General features: G+C 46.8%; 1 protein-coding gene across 1 annotated transcript in view; it reads right to left on the bottom strand.

Moving 5' to 3' along the window:
• LOC138661790 (cytochrome P450 2C23-like) overlaps positions 1-23,663 on the bottom strand; it is a 71,652-nt gene that overhangs the window by 39,988 nt on the left and 8,001 nt on the right. The window lies entirely within an intron of this gene.

Genomic DNA, 23,663 nt, shown 5'->3' with positions numbered 1-23,663 from the left:
CAGGATTGAAGCAGCACATGACAGAATGGAGGCGCAGGATGGGTGCAGCACATGTCAGAATGGAGGCGCAGGATGGGTGCAGCACATGTCAGAATGGAGGTGCAGGATGGGTGCAGCACATGTGAGAATGGAGGCACAGGATGGGTGCAGCACATGTCAGAATGGAGGCGCAGGATGGGTGCAGCACATGTCAGAATGGAGGCGCAGGATGGGTGCAGCACATGTGAGAATGGAGGCACAGGATGGGTGCAGCACATGTCAGAATGGAGGCGCAGGATGGGTGCAGCACATGTCAGAATGGGGGCGCAGGATGGGTGCAGAGATGGAGACCATATACCCATATAAATGCTCACCACCCGGGTGTAGAACGGGTTTAATAGCTAGTAGACTATGATAGGACAGGCAAGGGCATGTTAGGCTTGCAGTGTTGTATAGAGAACACAATGGACAGGAGATTAGTGATTAGTGGCAGTGGAAGCAACAGCAGATTTTAGGACATGATGGACAGGTAGGAGATGTGTAAGACAAACACTGCAAGCTCTGTCAACAACCGCGTACTATAGACAGAACATTATGAACAGTGGGCCTGTTGGAGGTATCAGCACTGGCGGCAGCAGACTAGTGTGAAACAGTGTGTGCTTTGAGGGTGTGCAAAAGTTGGTCGCAGCAGTTAGAACAGCATTAGTTTATTGGCTAGCCTATTAACCTATTATCCTATCATGTGGATAGTTGATAACTTTTAATAACTAAAATACCCCTTCAACACATTTTGGGAGAAGCCAAGCACACTGGCCTGTCTAAGTACAGCATTAGACCTCATTCACACTTCCACGTTTTCAGTATGTGTTATATCCTTTTTTCTCACAGATAGAACACATACCCATTATAACCTATTCTGCTATGCACATGTCCCTGTTTTTACAGCAACCATGTGTCCGTGGAACACACACGGAGACATATCCGCAGCATCGATAATAAGGACCTATACAAGTCTATGGGTTCGTGAAAAACACATATAGCACACGGATGGCATGTGCTCTCCATGTTTTAAATTGCAAAGTATTGGGAGAAACTTTATAATTTCTTTATTTAGTCATACCAGAAAAACACTGATAACACACGCATGGAAAAAAAGGACACACGGAGGAGACAATGATGGTAATCATGGACACGCTGATGACGGACTGATGTAAAACACTGATGGCACCAGTACCAAACGGCAATGCACAGACTAACCCCTGATCTCCCGACCCAAGTATGACAGCTTTGTGTATTTCTAAGAGGCTGTCACACTCGGGTCAAGAGAGTCACGGCCAGTCCATGCATTGCAGTTTGATCTCAGACCGATTTGACAGATGTCTGAATGAGCCCTTACAATGTAAGCCTATGGAGCTCGATGTGAACTGGCAATTTGGAATAATTGCAACTTGACAATGAAGAGGACCAAAGCGGTACTGGAATCCAGAGAAAACAGTGATTGATGAGTATGTGACTGCACCTACAGTGGGTACGGAAAGTATTCAGACCCCTTTAAATTTTTCACTCTTTGTTCCATTGCAGACATTTGGTAAACTCAAAAAAGGATCATTTGTTTCTCATTAATGTACATGCTGCACCCCATCTTGACTGAAAAAAGACAAATGTAGTAATTTTTGCAAATTTATTAAAAAAGAAAAACTGAAATATCACATGGTCATAAGTATTCAGACCCTTTGCTCAGTATTGAGTTGAAGTACCTTTTGGAGCTAGTACAGCCATGAGTCTTCTTGGGAATGATGCAAGAAGTTTTTCACACATGGATTTGGGGATCCTCTTCCATTTTTCCTTGCAGATCCTCTCCAGTTCCATCAAGTGGGATGGTGAGCGTTGGTGGACAGCCATTTTCAGGTATCTCCAGAGATGCTCAATTGGGTTTAGGTCAGGGTTCTGGCTGGGCCAGTCAAGAATGGTCACAGAGTTGTTCTGAAGCCACTCCTTTGTTATTTTAGCTGTGTATTTAGGGTCATTGTCTTGTTGGAATGTGAACCTTCAGCCAAGTCTGAGGTCCAGAGCACCTTGGAGGAGGTTTTCATCCAGGATATCTCTGTACTTGGCCGCATTCATGTTTCCTTCAATGACAACCAGTCGTCTTGTCCCTGCAGCTGAAAAACACCCCCATAGCATGATACTGCCACCACCATGTTTCACTGTTGGGATTGTATTGGGCAGGTGATGAGCAGTGCCTGGTTTTCTCCAGACATACCGCTTAGAATAGTCGCCAAAAGAGTCTATATTCGCCTCATCAGACTAGAGAATCTTATTTCTCATAGTCTGGGAGTCCTTCATGTGTATTTTAGCAAACTCTATGCTGGCTTTCATATGTCTTGCACTGAGGAGAGGCTTCCGATGGGCCACTCTTCCATAAAGGCCTGACTGGTGGAGGGCTGCAGTGATAGTTGACTTTGTGGAACTTTCTCCCATCTTCTTAGTGCATCTCTGGAGCTCAGCCACAGTGATCTTGGGGTTCTTCTTTACCTCTCTCACCAAGGCTCTTCTCCCACAATTGCTCAGTTTGGCTGGACGGCGAGGTCTAGGAAGATTTCTGGTTGTCCCAAACTCTGCTCTTAGGAACCTTGAGTACTGCAGAAATTCTGTTGTAACCTTTGCCAGATCTGTGCCTTGTCACAATTCTGTCTCTGAGCTCCTTGGACAGTTCCTTTGACCTCATGATTCTCATTTGGTCTGACATGCACTGTGAGCTGTGAGATCTTATATAGACAGGTGTGTGCCTTTCCAAATTAAGTCCTATCAGTTTAATTAAACACAGCTGGACTCTAATGAAGGAGTAGAAACATCTCAAGGAGCATCGCAAGGAAATGGACAGCATGTGAATTAAATATGAGTGTCTGAGCAAATGGTCTGAATACTTATGACTAGGGTTGAGCGACTTTTATTTTTTTGGGTTGAGTCGGGTTTCACGAAACCCGACTTTCTCAAAAGTCGGGTCGAGTGAAATTGGCCGATCCTATTGAAAAGTTGGGGTCGGGGATCGGCCAAAACTCGAAACCCAATGAAAGTCTATGGGTTTTTTTTTGTTTATATCTCCTTCAGGGCGATATAGCAGGAAAGCCGGTAATTCAATTATCGGCTTTTCATTTCTCCTGTTAAAACCCGACATGATATGAGACATGGTTTACATACAGTAAACCATGTCATATCCAGGTACGGCTTGGGGCTGAAATTCAGCCATGGCATTTGAAATCACACAGGCCCATGTTGTCCCCATCCCCATGAACCAGATGGGGATATATTACTAATATTACCCTGGATGGAGGAAAGGAAGATTTTCTACAAGACCAATATTTCTAATGATACCCATGGCTGCTGGGGTAAGTGACGGAGTCAGCAACTTTGTGCTCCATCACATCTCTTAACAGTATGGGTGTCCTGAGAACATTGAATCTGTTAACAATGTAGCAGACAAGTCAGCCCATGACCAGACAGGCCCTTCTGGCATTTGCCAGAATTGCCCAATGGCCAGTCTGGCCCTGGTCATATCCCCATTTTTTTTGCATATTCCACACTACTAATGTTAGTAGTGTGTATATGCAAAATTTCGGCGCTCTAGCTCTTAAATTTAAGGGTTAAATCGAGGAAAAAATTGGCGTGGGCTCCCGCGCAATTTTCTCCACCAGAGTAGTAAAGCCAGTGACTGAGGGCAGATATTAATAGCCTGGAGAGGGTCCACGGTTATTGCCCCCCCCCCCTGGCTAAAAACACCTGCCCCCAGCCACTCCAGAAAAGGCACATCTGGAAAATGCGCCTATTCTGGCACTTGGCCACTCTCTTCCCATTCCCGTGTAGCGGTGGGATATGGGGTAATGAAGGGTTAATGCCACCTCGCTATTGTAAGGTGACATTAAGCCAGATTAATAATGGAGAGGCGTCAATTCTGACACCTATCCATTATTAATCCAATTGTATGAAAGAGTTTAAAAAAACACAAACACATTATTAAAAAGTATTTTAATGAAATAAACACACCGTTTGTTTTAATATTTTATTGTACGCTCAATCCACTGGCTGAAGACTCTCGTTCTGTAACAAATAAAAAATAATAAACCAACAATGTACATACCTTCCGTAGATCTGTAACGTCCCACGTTGTAAATCCATCTGAAGGGGTTAAAATATTTTACAGCCAGGAGCTCTGCTAATGCAGCGCTGCTCATGGCTGTAAACCCCAGCGAATGAAGGTAATGTAGGTCAATGACCTGTAGTTACCTTCATTCGCGGTGATGCGCCCCCTGCTGGATGTCCCTGGAGCATGGGAAAAGTTCCCAGGCTCGAGGTCATATGAGGACATCCAGCAGGGGGCGCATAACCGCGAATGAAGGTAACTATGTATAGGTCATTGACCTACATTACCTTCATTCGCTGGGGTTTACAGCCACGAGCACAGCTGCATTAGCAGAGCTCCTGGCTGTAAAATTTTTTAACCCCTTCAGATGGATTTACAACGTGGGATGTTACAGATCTACGGAAGGTATGTATATTGTTGGTTTATTATTTTTCATTTGTTACAGAGCGAGGGTCTTCAGCCAGTAGATTGAGCGTACAACAAAACACAGGTTGTTTTAATATTTTAATTTCATTAACCCCTTTCTGACATCGGACGAACTATCCCGTCCATGTGGGGTGGGCCCCTATGACCATGGACGGGATAGTACGTCCAGCGCGATCGGCGGCGTTCACGGGGGGAGCGCCGCCGATCGCGGCCGGGTGTCAGCTGCCTATCGCAGCTGACATCCGGCACTATGTGCCAGGAGCGGTCACGGACCGCCCCCGGCACATTAACCCCTGGCACACCGCGATCAAAGATGATCGCGATGTGCCGGCGGTGCAGGGAAGCACCGCGCAGGGAGGGGGCTCCGTGCGGGCTTCCCTGAGCCCCCCGCAGCAACGCGATGTGATCGCGTTGCTGCGAGGGTCTCACATCCCTCCCTGCACCTTCCATCCCCGGATCCAAGATGGCCGCGGATCCGGGTCCTGCAGGGAGGGAGGTGGCTTCACAGAGCCTGCTCAGAGCAGGCACTGTGAAGGCTGCAGCACTGCAGGTCAGATCAGTGATCTGACAGAGTGCTGTGCACACTGTCAGATCACTGATCTGTGATGTCCCCCCCTGGGACAAAGTAAAAAAAAAATTTTCAAATGTGTAAAAAAAATAAAAAAAAATATTCCAAAATAATGAAAAAAAAAAATATATTATTCCCATAAATACATTTCTTTATCTAAATAAAAAAAAAAAACAATAAAAGTACACATATTTAGTATCGCCGCGTCCATAACGGCCCGACCTATAAAACTGGCCCACTAGTTAACACCTTCAGTAAACACCGTAAGAAAAAAAAAAAAAAAACGAGGCAAAAAACAACGCTTTATTATCATACCGCCGAACATTAAGTGGAATAACACGCGATCAAAAAGACAGATATAAATAACCATGGTACCGCTGAATACGGCATCTTGTCCCGCAAAAAACGAGCCACCATACAGCATCATCAGCAAAAAAATAAAAAAGTTATAGTCCTGAGAATAAAGCGATGCCAAAATAATTATTTTTTCTATAAAATAGTTTTTATCGTATAAAAGCGCCAAAACATAAAAAAATGATATAAATGAGGTGTCGCTGTAATCGTACTGACCCGAAAAATGAAACTGCTTTATCAATTTTACCAAACGCGGAACGGTATAAACGCCTCCCCCAAAAGAAATTCATGAATAGCTGGTTTTTGGTCATTCTGCCTCACAAAAATCGGAATAAAAAGCGATCAAAAAATGTCACGTGCCCGAAAATGTTACCAATAAAAACGTCAACTCGTCCCGCAAAAAACAAGACCTCACATGACTCTGTGGACCAAAATATAGAAAAATTATAGCTCTCAAAATGTGGTAATGCAAAAAATATTTTTTGCAATAAAAAGCGTCTTTCAGTGTGTGACGGCTGCCAATCATAAAAATCCGCTAAAAAACCCGCTATAAAAGTAAATCAAACCCCCCTTCATCACCCCCTTAGTTAGGGAAAAATTAAAAAAAATGTATTTATTTCCATTTTCCCATTAGGGCTAGGGTTAGAGTTAGGGCTAGGGTTAGAGTTAGGGCTAGGGTTAGGGCTAGGGTTAGGGCTAGGGTTAGGGCTAGGGTTAGAGCTAGGGCTAGGGCTAGGGCTAGGGCTAGGGCTAGGGCTAGGGTTAGGGCTAGGGCTAGGGTTAGGGCTAGGGTTAGGGTTAGGGTTAGGGCTAGGGCTAGGGTTAGGGCTAGGGCTAGGGTTAGGGTTAGGGTTAGGGCTAGGGTTAGGGCTAGGGTTAGGGTTAGGGCTAGGGTTAGGGCTACAGTTTGGGTTGGGGCTAAAGTTACAGTTAGGGTTTAGATTACATTTACGGTTGGGAATAGGGTTGGGATTAGGGTTAGGGGTGTGTCTGGGTTAGAGGTGTGGTTAGGGTTACTGTTGGAATTAGGGTTAGGGATGTGTTTGGATTAGGGTTTCAGTTATAATTGTGGGGTTTCCACTGTTTAGGCACATCAGGGGCTCTTCAAACGCGACATGGCGTCCGATCTCAATTCCAGCCAATTCTGCGTTGAAAAAGTAAAACAGTGCTTCTTCCCTTCCGAGCACTCCCGTGTGCCCAAACAGTGGTTTCCCCCAACATACGGGGTATCAGCATACTCAGGACAAATTGGACAACAACTTTTGGGGTCGAATTTCTCCTCTTACCCTCGGGAAAATACAAAACTGGGGGCTAAAAAATAATTTTGGGGGGAAAGATTTTTTTTTTTAATTTTCACAGCTCTGCGTTACAAACTGTAGTGAAACACTTGGGGGTTCAAAGCTATCACAACACATCTAGATGAGTTCCTTAGGGGGTCTAGTTTCCAAAATGGTGTCACTTGTGGGAGGTTTCTACTGTTTAGGTACATTAGGGGCTCTGCAAATGCAATGTGACACCTGCAGACCATTCCATCTAAGTCCTCATTCCAAATGGAGCTCCTTCCCTTCCGAGCCCTCCCATGTGCCCAAACAGTGGTTCCCCCCACATATGGTGTATCATCGCACTCAGGACAAATTGGGCAACAAATTTTGGGGTCCAATTTCTCCAGTTACCCTCAGGAAAATACAAAACTGGGGGCTAAAAAAATAATTTTTGTGGGAAAAAAATTTTGTTTTATTTTTACGGCTCTGCATTATAAACTTCTGTGAAGCACTTGGTGGGTCAAAGTGCTCACCACACCTCTAGATAAGTTCCTTAGGGGGTCTACTTTCCAAAATGGTGTCACTTGTGGGGGGTTTCAATGTTTAGCCACATCAGGGGCTCTCCAAACGAAACATGGCATCCCATCTCAATTCCAGTCAATTTTGCATTGAAAAGTCAAATGGCACTCCTTCGCTTCCGAGCTCTGCCATGCGCCCAAACAGTGGTTTACCCCCACATGTGGGGTATTGGCATACTCAGGACAAATTGTACAACAATGTTTGGGGTCCATTTTCTCCTGTTACCCTTGGTAAAATAAAACAAATTGGAGCTGAATTAAATTTTTTGTGAAAAAAAGTTAAATGTTCATTTTTATTTAAACATTCAAAAAATTCCTGTGAAGCACCAGAAGGGTTAATAAACTTCTTAAATATGGTTTTGAGCACCTTGAGGGGTGTAGTTTTTAGAATGGTGTCACACTTGGGTATTTTCTATCATATAGACCCTTCAAAATGACTTCAAATGAGATGTGGTCCCTAAAATAAAATGGTGTTGTAGAAATGAGAAATTGCTGGTCAACTTTTAACCCTTATAACTCCCTAACAAAAAAAAATTTTGGTTCCAAAATTGTGCTGATGTAAAGTAGACATGTGGGAAATGTTACGTATTAAGTATTTTGTGTGACATATCTCTGTGATTTAATTGCATAAAAATTCAAAGTTGGAAAATTGCGAAATTTTCATAATTTTCGCCAAATTTCCGTTTTTTTCACAAATAAACGCAGTTACTATCAAAGAATTTTTACCATTGTCATGAAGTACAATATGTCACGAGAAAACAATGTCAGAATCACCATGATCCATTGAAGCGTTCCAGAGTTATAACCTCATAAAGGGACAGTGGTCAGAATTGTAAAAATTGGACCGGTCATTAACGTGCAAACCACCCTTGGGGGTAAAGGGGTTAAAATACTTTTTAATAATGTGTGTGTTTTTTTAACCATTTAATGCAAATGGATTAATAATGGATAGGTGTCATAATTGACGCCTCTCCATTATTAATCTGGCTTAATGTCACCTTACAATAGCAATGTGGCATTAACCCTTCATTACCCCATATCCCACCGCTACATGGGAATGGGAAGAGAGTGGCCAAGTGCCAGAATAGGCGCATCTTCCAGATGTGCCTTTTCTGGGGTGGCTGGGGGCAGGTGTTTTTAGCCAGGGGGGGCCAATAATCGTGGACCCTCTCCAGGCTATTAATATCTGCCCTCAGTCACTGGCTTTACCACTCTGGCGGAGAAAATTGCGCGGGAGCCCACGCCAATTTTTTTCCGCGATTTAACCCTTACATTTAAGAGCTTGAGCGCTGAAATTTTGCACATACACACTACTAATATTAGTAGTGTGGAATATGCAAAAAAAGGGGGATATGACATGGTTTACCATATGTAAACCAGGTCTCATATGATGTCGGGTTTTGGCAGGAGAAATGAAAAGCCGGTAATTGAATTACCGGCTCTCCTGCTATATCGCTCTGAAGTTAATATAAATATATATATATATATATATGTGTCTGAATGACATATATATATATATATATATATATATATATATATATATATATATATATATATATATATATATATATATATATATATATTGTAAGGATTTCACTCACTCAGCTGCGACGGCTGACACTCAGGAGACGTGTTCCTTTAAAGTTCACTGGGTTTATTGCTTCATAAACCATGTGGCAAATAACAGAAAGCAAAATGGGCCTTTGGTTCAGGCAAAGAAAAGCAAGTGTCCAGTTCATCCGGCTCAGTCCTGAAGCCGTAACACACTCAGGAGGGTTTCACCTCCACACATATCTGCTGTGTAAAGGATTAGCCAGTCTTATAAAGAGCTAACCCCACCCAGTAACCCATCACATGATTAGCCATGTGGTCTGACATTACCACAGGTCCTGAAACACATATACAAGATTATGTGCAAGAAAGGAATACTCCGGGCTACATTACAGCAACCAGGCACTTATGTGGCACATACCTCCCATCGACTACAAACCCTTTAGCCATGCTACATACCTCCCCCCTCTGCCTAAAGCCGTGGGGCTTGGCACTTTCCCCCACTAAACAAGGGATTCTCGATAGGGCATCCGCATTACCGTGCAGCTTTCCGGCCCTATGTTCCACATGGAAACTGAAGTCCTGCAGGGCTAAGAACCAACGGGTGACTCTAGCATTTCTTCCTTTCGTTTCTCTCATCCACCTAAGCGGGGCATGGTCAGATACCAGTCTAAATTTACGTCCCAGCAGATAGTACCGCAATGTGTCCACTGCCCATTTTATGGCCAAGCACTCCTTCTCAACGACTGAGTAGTTCTTTTCAGATGAGGACAGCTTCCTACTCAGATAGAGAACAGGATGCTCCTCCCCATGTAGTTCTTGGGAAAGGACTGCTCCCACCACAACATCTGAGGCATCTGTCTGAAGAATAAACTCTTTCTTGAAGTTTGGGGCCATCAGAACGGGTTGCTTACACAAAGCGTTTTTCATTTCTTGGAAGGCTGACTCTGTTTCTTCGGACCACTTAACCATTACTGATTTTGTCCCTTTTAGCAGGTCAGTCAGAGGCGCAGCCATCGTGGCGAAGTTTGGGATGAACCTCCTGTAATATCCCACGATTCCCAGGAAGGCTTTAACTTGTTTCTTGGAAACTGGTTTTGGCCATGTTTGGATTGCCTCCACTTTATTGATTTGGGGTTTTATTTCTCCATGACCCACTATGTATCCAAGGTACTTAGCTTCTTCTTTACCCAAGGCGCACTTCTTTGGGTTTATAGTAAATCCGGCCTCTCTTATAGCATCCAACACCGCTTGGACTTTCTCCAGATGACTCTCCCAGTCCGGGCTAAAGATGACGATATCATCTAGGTACGCAGCAGCGTAGGCCTTATGGGGTGCAAGGACTCTATCCATAGCCCTCTGGAAGGTCGCCGGAGCTCCCTGTAGGCCAAACGGCATCCGGGCATATTGGAAGCATCCATCAGGTGTCGAAAAGGCCGTCTTCTCCTTGGCTTCCTGTGCCATGGGGATCTGCCAATACCCCTTTGTCAAATCCAAGGTGGATATATATCTGGCGTGCCCAAGCCTTTCGATGAGCTCATCAATACGGGGCATGGGATAAGCTTCGAACTTGGAGACTTCATTCAACTTCCGATAGTCGTTGCAAAACCTCCACTCTCCATCAGGTTTTGGGACCAGGACAATTGGGTTCGACCAACCGCTCTTGGATTCCTCAATGACCCCAAGCCTCAACATACGCTCCACTTCCTTGGAGATAACTTCTCGACGAGCCTCAGGAATACGATAAGGTTTCACATTCACCCGCACATGTGGCTCTGTTAGGACCTCGTGCTCTATGACCTTCCTGTATCCTGGCAATTCTGAAAACAGGTCCCTGTTTTTCTGGAGTAACTCCCGGCACTGCTGTTTCTGGGTCTTTGATAGCGTCTCTGCTATAGTAACCGCTCCAACCTCACCTTCTGGGTTGCTTAACAATGATGGAGTTGCTGTCGGCTCTCTATCTTGCCATGGCTTGATGAGGTTGACATGGTAAACTTGGAATGGTTTCCGTCTTCCTGGTTGGTGAATTTTATAATTTACCTCACCAAGTTTCTCGACAACCTCATATGGCCCTTGCCATTTGGCCAAGAACTTGCTTTCCACCGTTGGAACTAACACAAGAACTCGGTCTCCCGGATTGAACTGCCTCACTCTTGCAGACCGGTTGTAGACCCTGGCTTGAGCTTCTTGTGCTTGGAGAAGGTGTTCTTTCACGATAGGCATCACCTTTGCAATCCTCTGCTGCATCAGGGCCACATGCTCAATGACGCTTCTGTGGGGTGTGACTTCGGCCTCCCAGGTTTCCTTGGCTATATCCAGGAGTCCTCGTGGATGTCGGCCATATAGAAGCTCAAACGGTGAGAACCCTGTGGAGGCCTGTGGAACTTCACGAATGGAAAACATCAGATAGGGTAAGAGACAATCCCAGTCTCTACCGTCTTTCTCTATAGCTTTTCTCAGCATGCTCTTTAGTGTCTTGTTAAACCTCTCAACAATGCCATCTGACTGGGGATGGTACACCGAGGTCCTCAACTGGGAGATCTTCAGGGCTTTGCATAACTCCCTCATCACCTTGCTCATGAAAGGTGTACCCTGGTCAGTCAGGATCTCCTTTGGCAGACCTGTCCGGGAAAAGACATGGACCAACTCGCGGGCTATGCTTTTTGAGGAAGAATTTCTCAAGGGAATTGCCTCAGGATAGCGTGTGGCATAGTCCAGGATGACTAATATATACTGATGGCCCCGAGCTGATTTAACTAAGGGACCGACCAAGTCCATGGCAATTCTCTCGAACGGTACCTCAATAATGGGCAGTGGCACAAGGGGGTTCCGGAAATGAGGAGTAGGAGCAGTTAGCTGACATGTAGGGCAGGACCTGCAATAGTTCACTATTTCCCGGTGACACCCAGGCCAATAGAACCTCTGCACAACCCGTTCCTGCGTTTTTTCCACCCCCAGGTGTCCACCCAAGATGTGTGAATGGGCCATGTCCAACACTTTCCGTCTATACGGACCCGGCACTATCAACTGCTCTACCAACTCCTCCCGTATTTTCGTGACACGGTACAACAACTCCCCCCTCAACAGAAAATGGGGAAATCTTGTGTCTGCCCCCGGCTCCTGTACCACCCCGTCAATAACTGTGACATTATTAAAGGCTTCCCTCAGAGTGGGGTCCCTATGTTGGGCAGTCCCAAAATTTTCACCGGTAACTTCTAACTCCAGAATGTCAGATGTAGGGGATACTTCCTCCTCATCCCCAACCAGAACACAAAAAGGAAAACTGTCTGCCTCTGGGTGTGGCGATACCCTTCCAGGGTTCACTGGTTCCCTGCCAGGGAGCTCAGAACCATTTCCCCACAAATCCCAAAACAAACAGAAATCCCGGCCAATAATTATAGGGTGCAACAAGTCCTGAACCACGCCGACTATGTGGGACTCAGTGCCACATGCCGTTTCAATGTCCACCCTGGCCATAGGGTAGTCCTTTGCATCACCATGTATGCACCGCACTCCGACCTTCTTTCCTGGGAGCAGGTGGAGAGGAAAAGTGGCCCTCACCAGGGTCACTAGGCTCCCCGAGTCTAACAGTGCCGTTACTGCTCGACCGTTCACCTTTACGGGACACGCTTGAGGTCCCTCGTTGGATGGAGAGTTCACACTACAGGCTGGATACGCATAGTATGAACAACGGCGTCCCATGCTGCAGTCCATCTGCTCAGTGGTTTGGGAACAACGGGCAGCTATATGTCCTGGCTTGTGGCACCTCCAACAAATAATATCACCCGTGGGGACCTTGGGCACCACCTCCCCCGCCCTTTGTGACCTTGGACGCACCACCCCTTTTTGGGACTCAGCTGCCTTCTGGGACCCCCAGTACGGCATGGGCTGCCTCCCGAAGGAGCCTTCCAACCCTTGGTATCTCTCAACCAGTCCGATCAGCTCGTCGGCATTCTGGGGATCACCCTGGGCAACCCAAGACTGTATAGGCCTCGGGAGGGAATGGACAAACCGATCCATCATCACCCGTTCTACCATCTGTGCAGGCGCAGAGGATTCTGGCTGCAGCCATTTCTGGACCAGGTGCAACAGATCAAACATTTGGGAACGAGGTGGTTTGTCCCGGTGATAGCCCCAGGAGTGAACTCGCTGTGCCCTGACAGTCAGTGTCACCCCCAAACGTGCGAGAATCTCGGCTTTCAATTTGTGATACTCTTTGGCATCCTGCAAGGTCAAATCATAGTACGCCTTCTGGGGTTCTCCCGTCAGGTATGGCGCAAGTACCTCTGCCCACTGCTCTGGCGGAAGTTTTTCCCTCTCAGCGACCCTCTCAAACACCGTCAGGAAGGCCTCAACATCATCCCCGGGAGTCATTTTCTGCAATGCGCGTCTTACCGTCTTCCGGACGTGGGTGTCATCAGCCAAACCTGGGGTTGGGGCGCTCGCCTTGCCCTGGATGGCGGTTGCCAGAAGCTGCATCTGCTGCTGATGCTCCTGCTGGCTCTGCTGCATCTGCTGCCGTTGCTCCTGCTGACTCTGCCATTGCTCCTGCTGGCTCTGTTGTATCTGCTGCATCAACAGCCTGTTGGTCTCTTGCTGCCTTTGCTCCTGCTGGCTCTGCCTTTTCTCCTGCTGTGACTGCATCTGGACCAAGTGTTTCAGCAGGTCCTCCATTTTCTCCGGCAATGCTTGCTGGCTTGCAACAGCCTTGACCCAGGACATTCAAAAATAAACTCACGTCTCCGCTGGGAACGCTGCCCGCATTCTCCACCAATTGTAAGGATTTCACTCACTCAGCTGAGACGGCTGACACTCAGGAGACGTGTTCCTTTAAAGTTCACTGGGTTTATTGCTTCATAAACCATGTGGCAAATAACAGAAAGCAAAATGGGCCTTTGGTTCAGGCAAAGAAAAGCAAGTGTCCAGTTCATCCGGCTCAGTCCTGAAGCCGTAACACACTCAGGAGGGTTTCACCTCCACACATATCTGCTGTGTAAAGGATTAGCCAGTCTTATAAAGAGCTAACCCCACCCAGTAACCCATCACATGATTAGCCATGTGGTCTGACATTACCACAGGTCCTGAAACACATATACAAGATTATGTGCAAGAAAGGAATACTCCGGGCTACATTACAGCAACCAGGCACTTATGTGGCACATACCTCCCATCGACTACAAACCCTTTAGCCATGCTACATACCTCCCCCCTCTGCCTAAAGCCGTGGGGCTTGGCACTTTCCCCCACTAAACAAGGGATTCTCGATAGGGCATCCGCATTACCGTGCAGCTTTCCGGCCCTATGTTCCACATGGAAACTGAAGTCCTGCAGGGCTAAGAACCAACGGGTGACTCTAGCATTTCTTCCTTTCGTTTCTCTCATCCACCTAAGCGGGGCATGGTCAGATACCAGTCTAAATTTATGTCCCAGCAGATAGTACCGCAATGTGTCCACTGCCCATTTTATGGCCAAGCACTCCTTCTCAACGACTGAGTAGTTCTTTTCAGATGAGGACAGCTTCCTACTCAGATAGAGAACAGGATGCTCCTCCCCATGTAGTTCTTGGGAAAGGACTGCTCCCACCCCAACATCTGAGGCATCTGTCTGAAGAATAAACTCTTTCTTGAAGTTTGGGGCCATCAGAACGGGTTGCTTACACAAAGCGTTTTTCATTTCTTGGAAGGCTGACTCTGTTTCTTCGGACCACTTAACCATTACTGATTTTGTCCCTTTTAGCAGGTCAGTCAGAGGCGCAGCCATCGTGGCGAAGTTTGGGATGAACCTCCTGTAATATCCCACGATTCCCAGGAAGGCTTTAACTTGTTTCTTGGAAACTGGTTTTGGCCATGTTTGGATTGCCTCCACTTTATTGATTTGGGGTTTTATTTCTCCATGACCCACTATGTATCCAAGGTACTTAGCTTCTTCTTTACCCAAGGCGCACTTCTTTGGGTTTATAGTAAATCCGGCCTCTCTTATAGCATCCAACACCGCTTGGACTTTCTCCAGATGACTCTCCCAGTCCGGGCTAAAGATGACGATATCATCTAGGTACGCAGCAGCGTAGGCCTTATGGGGTGCAAGGACTCTATCCATAGCCCTCTGGAAGGTCGCCGGAGCTCCCTGTAGGCCAAACGGCATCCGGGCATATTGGAAGCATCCATCAGGTGTCGAAAAGGCCGTCTTCTCCTTGGCTTCCTGTGCCATGGGGATCTGCCAATACCCCTTTGTCAAATCCAAGGTGGATATATATCTGGCGTGCCCAAGCCTTTCGATGAGCTCATCAATACGGGGCATGGGATAAGCTTCGAACTTGGAGACTTCATTCAACTTCCGATAGTCGTTGCAAAACCTCCACTCTCCATCAGGTTTTGGGACCAGGACAATTGGGCTCGACCAACCGCTCTTGGATTCCTCAATGACCCCAAGCCTCAACATACGCTCCACTTCCTTGGAGATAACTTCTCGACGAGCCTCAGGAATACGATAAGGTTTCACATTCACCCGCACATGTGGCTCTGTTAGGACCTCGTGCTCTATGACCTTCCTGTATCCTGGCAATTCTGAAAACAGGTCCCTGTTTTTCTGGAGTAACTCCCGGCACTGCTGTTTCTGGGTCTTTGATAGCGTCTCTGCTATAGTAACCGCTCCAACCTCACCTTCTGGGTTGCTTAACAATGATGGAGTTGCTGTCGGCTCTCTATCTTGCCATGCCTTGATGAGGTTGACATGGTAAACTTGGAATGGTTTCAGTCTTCCTGGTTGGTGAATTTTATAATTTACCTCACCAAGTTTCTCGACAACCTCATATGGCCCTTGCCATTTGGCCAAGAACTTGCTTTCCACCGTTGGAACTAACACAAGAACTCGGTCTCCCGGATTGAACTGCCTCACTCTTGCAGACCGGTTGTAGACCCTGGCTTGAGCTTCTTGTGCTTGGAGAAGGTGTTCTTTCACGATAGGCATCACCTTTGCAATCCTCTGCTGCATCAGGGCCACATGCTCAATGACGCTTCTGTGGGGTGTGACTTCGGCCTCCCAGGTTTCCTTGGCTATATCCAGGAGTCCTCGTGGATGTCGGCCATATAGAAGCTCAAACGGTGAGAACCCTGTGGAGGCCTGTGGAACTTCACGAATGGAAAACATCAGATAGGGTAAGAGACAATCCCAGTCTCTACCGTCTTTCTCTATAGCTTTTCTCAGCATGCTCTTTAGTGTCTTGTTAAACCTCTCAACAATGCCATCTGACTGGAGATGGTACACCGAGGTCCTCAACTGGGAGATCTTCAGGGCTTTGCATAACTCCCTCATCACCTTGCTCATGAAAGGTGTACCCTGGTCAGTCAGGATCTCCTTTGGCAGACCTGTCCGGGAAAAGACATGGACCAACTCGCGGGCTATGCTTTTTGAGGAAGAATTTCTCAAGGGAATTGCCTCAGGATAGCGTGTGGCATAGTCCAGGATGACTAATATATACTGATGGCCCCGAGCTGATTTAACTAAGGGACCGACCAAGTCCATGGCAATTCTCTCGAACGGTACCTCAATAATGGGCAGTGGCACAAGGGGGTTCCGGAAATGAGGAGTAGGAGCAGTTAGCTGACATGTAGGGCAGGACCTGCAATAGTTCACTATTTCCCGGTGACACCCAGGCCAATAGAACCTCTGCACAACCCGTTCCTGCGTTTTTTCCACCCCCAGGTGTCCACCCAAGATGTGTGAATGGGCCATGTCCAACACTTTCCGTCTATACGGACCCGGCACTATCAACTGCTCTACCAACTCCTCCCGTATTTTCGTGACACGGTACAACAACTCCCCCCTCAACAGAAAATGGGGAAATCTTGTGTCTGCCCCCGGCTCCTGTACCACCCCGTCAATAACTGTGACATTATTAAAGGCTTCCCTCAGAGTGGGGTCCCTATGTTGGGCAGTCCCAAAATTTTCACCGGTAACTTCTAACTCCAGAATGTCAGATGTAGGGGATACTTCCTCCTCATCCCCAACCAGAACACAAAAAGGAAAACTGTCTGCCTCTGGGTGTGGCGATACCCTTCCAGGGTTCACTGGTTCCCTGCCAGGGAGCTCAGAACCATTTCCCCACAAATCCCAAAACAAACAGAAATCCCGGCCAATAATTATAGGGTGCAACAAGTCCTGAACCACGCCGACTATGTGGGACTCAGTGCCACATGCCGTTTCAATGTCCACCCTGGCCATAGGGTAGTCCTTTGCATCACCATGTATGCACCGCACTCCGACCTTCTTTCCTGGGAGCAGGTGGAGAGGAAAAGTGGCCCTCACCAGGGTCACTAGGCTCCCCGAGTCTAACAGTGCCGTTACTGCTCGACCGTTCACCTTTACGGGACACGCTTGAGGTCCCTCGTTGGATGGAGAGTTCACACTACAGGCTGGATACGCATAGTATGAACAACGGCGTCCCATGCTGCAGTCCATCTGCTCAGTGGTTTGGGAACAACGGGCAGCTATATGTCCTGGCTTGTGGCACCTCCAACAAATAATATCACCCGTGGGGACCTTGGGCACCACCTCCCCCGCCCTTTGTGACCTTGGACGCACCACCCCTTTTTGGGACTCAGCTGCCTTCTGGGACCCCCAGTACGGCATGGGCTGCCTCCCGAAGGAGCCTTCCAACCCTTGGTATCTCTCAACCAGTCCGATCAGCTCGTCGGCATTCTGGGGATCACCCTGGGCAACCCAAGACTGTATAGGCCTCGGGAGGGAATGGACAAACCGATCCATCATCACCCGTTCTACCATCTGTGCAGGCGCAGAGGATTCTGGCTGCAGCCATTTCTGGACCAGGTGCAACAGATCAAACATTTGGGAACGAGGTGGTTTGTCCCGGTGATAGCCCCAGGAGTGAACTCGCTGTGCCCTGACAGTCAGTGTCACCCCCAAACGTGCGAGAATCTCGGCTTTCAATTTGTGATACTCTTTGGCATCCTGCAAGGTCAAATCATAGTACGCCTTCTGGGGTTCTCCCGTCAGGTATGGCGCAAGTACCTCTGCCCACTGCTCTGGCGGAAGTTTTTCCCTCTCAGCGACCCTCTCAAACACCGTCAGGAAGGCCTCAACATCATCCCCGGGAGTCATTTTCTGCAATGCGCGTCTTACCGTCTTCCGGACGTGGGTGTCAACAGCCAAACCTGGGGTTGGGGCGCTCGCCTTGCCCTGGATGGCGGTTGCCAGAAGCTGCATCTGCTGCTGATGCTCCTGCTGGCTCTGCTGCATCTGCTGCCATTGCTCCTGCTGACTCTGCCGTTGCTCCTGCTGGCTCTGTTGTATCTGCTGCATCAACAGCCTGTTGGTCTCTTGCTGCCTTTGCTCCTGCTGGCTCTGCCTTTTCTCCTGCTGTGACTGCATCTGGACCAAGTGTATCAGCAAGTCCTCCATTTTCTCCGGCAATGCTTGCTGGCTTGCAACAGCCTTGACCCAGGACATTCAAAAATAAACTCACGTCTCCGCTGGGAACGCTGCCCGCATTCTCCACCAATTGTAAGGATTTCACTCACTCAGCTGCGACGGCTGACACTCAGGAGACGTGTTCCTTTAAAGTTCACTGGGTTTATTGCTTCATAAACCATGTGGCAAATAACAGAAAGCAAAATGGGCCTTTGGTTCAGGCAAAGAAAAGCAAGTGTCCAGTTCATCCGGCTCAGTCCTGAAGCCGTAACACACTCAGGAGGGTTTCACCTCCACACATATCTGCTGTGTAAAGGATTAGCCAGTCTTATAAAGAGCTAACCCCACCCAGTAACCCATCACATGATTAGCCATGTGGTCTGACATTACCACAGGTCCTGAAACACATATACAAGATTATGTGCAAGAAAGGAATACTCCGGGCTACATTACAGCAACCAGGCACTTATGTGGCACATACCTCCCATCGACTACAAACCCTTTAGCCATGCTACAATATATATAACGAAACCCGACTTTTCGGTAGAGACCACTCTGGGATCGGGTTGGGTTTCACGAAACCCGACTTTGCTAAAAGTCGGCGACTTTTGAAAAGTGCCGATCTGTTTTGCTCAACCCTACTTAATAATAATAATAATAATAATCTTTATTTTTATATAGCGCTAACATATTCCGCAGCGCTTTACAGTTTGCACACATTATCATCACTGTCCCCGATGGGGCTCACAATCTAAATATCCTATCAGTATGTCTTTGGAATGTGGGAGGAATCCGGAGTACCCGGAGGAAACCCACGCAAACACGGAGAGAACATACAAACTCTTTGCAGATGTTGTCCTGGGTGGGATTAGAACTTATGACCATTTGATATTTCAGCTTTTCTTTTTAATTAAATTTGCAAAAATTACTACATTTATGTAATTTTTCAGTCAAGATGGGGTGCAGAGTGTACATTGATGTGAAAAAAAAGAACTTTTTTTGAATTAACCAAATGTCTGCAATGAAACAAATAGTGTTGAGCGATACCGTCCGATACTTGAAAGTATCGGTATCGGATAGTATCGGAGGATACCCGAAAAATATCGGATATCGCCGATACCGATATCCGATACCAATACAAGTCAATGGGACACCAAGTATCGGAAGGTATCCTGATGGTTCCCAGGGTCTGAAGGAGAGGAAACTCTCCTTCATGCCCTGGGATCCATATTAATGTGTAAAATAAAGAATTAAAATAAAAAATATTGATATATTCACCTCTCCGGCGCCCCCTGGACATCACGCTGGTAACCGGCAGGCTTCTTTGTTTAAAATGAGCGCGTTTAGGACCTGCGAATGACGTCGCGGCTTCTGATTGGTCGCGTGCCGCTCATGTGACCGCCACGCGACCAATCAGAAGCCACGACGTCATTCTCATACACTAAACTCCTAATTCTAGGAATTTAGGACCTGCGAATGACGTCACGGCTTCTGATTGGTCGCGTGGCGGTCACATGAACGGCACGCGACCAATCAGAAGCCGCGACGTCATTCGCAGGTCCTAAACGTGCTCATTTTAAACAAAGAAGCCTGCCGGTCACCAGCGTGATGTCCAGGGGCCGCCGGAGAGGTGAATATATCAATATTTTTTATTTTAATTCTTTATTTTACACATCCCTATGGATCCGATACCGATACCACAAAAGTATCGGATCTCGGTATCGGAATTCCGATACCGCAAGTATCGGCCGATACCCGATACTTGCGGTATCGGAATGCTCAACACTAAACATAAATTGAAAAAATTAAAGGGGTCTGAATACTTAACGTACCCACTGTAAATGACCCTATATATACAGTATATTTACCCAGATTTTACCAATAAAAATTTTAATGGGTGTGCTTATGCAAGGATTAAAATATTCAATTCCCATTAAAGGAAAGGTGCCATCAAAAAAAAAAATTTTTCAGAAATTATAAAAATGTAAAGAATTAATGATTACATTTTCTTAAAAAATATTATAATTTGTTTATAATTTAGTAAAATATGAAACATAATTTGAAAAGTTTTGGAATTTCCACTTTTCAACACTAGGGGGAGCAGCTGCTGAAATTTCAGAAAAACCTAGTGTACAACTAGCTCACATTACAGCACTGCAGTAATTATGGGCGGAGTCTGCTGACGTGTGTGATGTCTCCTCTCCTTATGGGTGTTTGCTAAGGGATTAGAGAGGATGATATTCAGGAACCCAGTGAGCAGCCATTTTGTTGGTGACTGCAGAGTATGGCTGCCGTCACACTATCAGTATTTGTTCAGTATTTTACCTCAGTATTTGTAGCCAAAACCAGGAGTGGAACAATTAGAGGAAAAGTATAATAGAAACATATGCACCACTTCTGCATTTATCACCCACTCCTGGTTTTGGCTACAAATACTGAGGTAAAATACTGACCAAATACTGATAGTGGACGGCAGCCTTAGGCTACTTTCACGTTTTTGGCTGTACGTTGCAATGCGTCATTCAGGAGAAAAAACGCATCCTGCAGTTGTCTGCAGGATACGTTTTTTCACCATAGACTAACATTACCAACGCATTGCGACGTATTGCCACACGTCGTAACTGTCGTGCGACGGTTGCGTCATGTTTTGGCGGTCCGCCACCACAAAAAAGTTACATGTAACGTTTGTGCGTCGAGTCAACCATTTTCGACCGCGCATGCACGGCCGAAACTCTGCCCCCTCCTGCCCAGACCTAACAATGGGGCAGCGGAAGCGTCGTAAGGCTGCTTCTGCTGCCAACATCGGACATTTCTTTCACAGCATACGTCGGTACGACGCACTGTGAAAGGCCCGTACCGACGCTAGTGTGAAAGCAGCCTTATACTGACAAGTAGACGGTCACCGAGGATGGCAGGCAGCAAGGATTCTGGGAGATATGTGGTGGAGGGAGCAGGCTGACAGCAGCACAGAGTATTTCAGGAGAGCAGTGTGCTGGTCTATAGGGGCCCCCTGTTTGGTGCACGGAGCAGCCAGGGATTGTACATAGAGCGCTGTCTTTTATACACATGGATGGGCCGTCTACTTGTCTGCTCCACAGAAATCCAGGAAACATTTCTGCGGATTGACGGCCTGTTCTGATCCAGACTTTGCATGCAGACCCCATTCCCCTCCTCAGATCCTGTCTTCTCCATCCTGTCCTGGCAATGTGTGAAAGCGAGGCGACAGGCGAAGTCCGGGGTGATGCTGGGAAGGAAATGTAGCCATATAGTAACGATAAAAATGAGACCCCTCTCTTCAGCTGCCTCACCAGCCTTCCCCTGACTACACCTAACTGGAGGTCATGCTGCCCCCTCTATTACCCCAGACCCGCGTGCAGGTGCTCAGCCAGAACCACCATAGAATGGGTCCACTTTCTGAAGATAATACTGCCATAGTGTTCTCACATAATACCGCCATATAGATCACACACAATACTATCAAATAGATCACACAATACTGTCATACAGTTCTCACATAATACCACCATATAGATCACACATAATACCGCCAGTGTTCTCACATACCGCCATATAGATCACACATAATACTGCCATAGTGTTCTCACATAATACCGCCATATAGATCACACATAATACTGCCATAGTGTTCTCACATAATACCGCGATATATATCACACATAATGCTGCCAGTGTTCTCACACAATACCGCCATATAGATCACACACAATACCACCATATAATTCTCACAATACTGATCAAGCATAATACCACCATACAGATCACAAAATACCGTCATATAGATCTCACATATTGCCATAATACAGCATGACGCCCGCAGCTCCTGTTATCGCACGCATTGAGTTGTGTGTGCAATGGGGAAAGATATGCAGGGAGGAGAGGAGTGCATAGGAGAGGATTAGAGACACGGTTCACCAGACAGTATCACACAGGAGAGGATTAGATACACGGCTCAGCAGTCAGTATTCCACAGGATTAGATACACAGGTGAGCACAGGATAGGATTAGATACACGGTTCACCAGACAGTATCACACAGGAGAGGATTAGATACATGGCTCAGCAGACAATATCACACAGGAGAGGATGAGATACACGGCTCAGCAGTCAGTATTCCACAGGATTAGATACACAGGTCTGCACAGGATAGGATTAGATACATGGTTCACCAGACAGTATCACACAGGAGAGGATTAGATACATGGCTCAGCAGACAATATCACACAGGATTAGATACACAGGTCTGCACAGGATAGGATTAGATACATGGTTCACCAGACAGTATCACACAGGAGAGGATTAGATACACGGCTCAGCAGTCAGTATTCCACAGGATTAGATACACAGGTCTGCACAGGATAGGATTAGATACATGGTTCACCAGACAGTATCAAACAGGAGAGGATTAGATACACGGCTCAGCAGTCAGTATTCCACTGGATTAGATACACAGGTCAGCACAGGATAGGATTAGATACACGGTTCACCAGACAGTATCACACAGGAGAGGATTAGATACATGGCTCAGCACAGTATAGTGATAGATGCACGGTCTGATGTCCTGTATGGAGCTGCAGTGAGAGGTCGAGCAGCACAGAGCCTTCCCCATCCCCCTCTGTTACCTCTCTGCAGCTCCTGATAGAGGACATCAGACCGCAGCATTCCTTCACCCTCTCTAGCAATTCTAGAGATTACAGCCACACACCAGGCAGAGAAGAGGACAGGGAACGGCCGCTGACAGTGTGAGGGGAGACAGATGGAGCTGCCCCTCCAACAGCACAGCTCTCAGTCACAGTGGAGCTCACAGGTACACTCCACTGTAGGCTGAAGCAAGATGGCGCCGATCTCCTGCCTCTGCTGTGATGTGGAGACAGCCCAGGGGGCGTGGCCACATCAGAGCAGAGAGAAGCTTATAATGCATTACTAGCTATGGGGTCGCCTCCCGACTGCAGATGTCTATGTCCAGGGCAGCCATATTTGCAGAGTGTAAGTGTCGTGCTGGGACTCTTACACTGCTGCAAAGCAAAATGGCGGCGCCCAGTGGCTGCAAAAAACATTAATCATAAAAAAGATATTAAAGTTAAAAAAAATAATTTTGTATTAAAAATAATTGTTTCTATAAACAATCATTTTTAATACAAAAACAAAATTGCGGCACCTTCCCTTTAAAATATTTAGATGCAAATGGAATTTCCAGTCAAAATGATGTGTTCAGGCAGGCAGAGGTGGAGAAGAAGTTGCTCATGATTGGAGAAAGAAGCATATTTTGATTGATGCAAAGTTTGTTGAAATATCAGTGACCTTATAACTTTTATGGCTCTGTGGGTCAGACCACTCTCAGTCTATCTATTATTATACACC

This window comes from Ranitomeya imitator, chromosome 2 (genome assembly GCF_032444005.1).
Source record: "Ranitomeya imitator isolate aRanImi1 chromosome 2, aRanImi1.pri, whole genome shotgun sequence".
Lineage (NCBI taxonomy): Eukaryota > Metazoa > Chordata > Amphibia > Anura > Dendrobatidae > Ranitomeya > Ranitomeya imitator.
The sequence above is the reverse complement of the archived record's forward strand: the minus strand, read 5'-3'. Positions and strand labels throughout refer to the sequence as shown.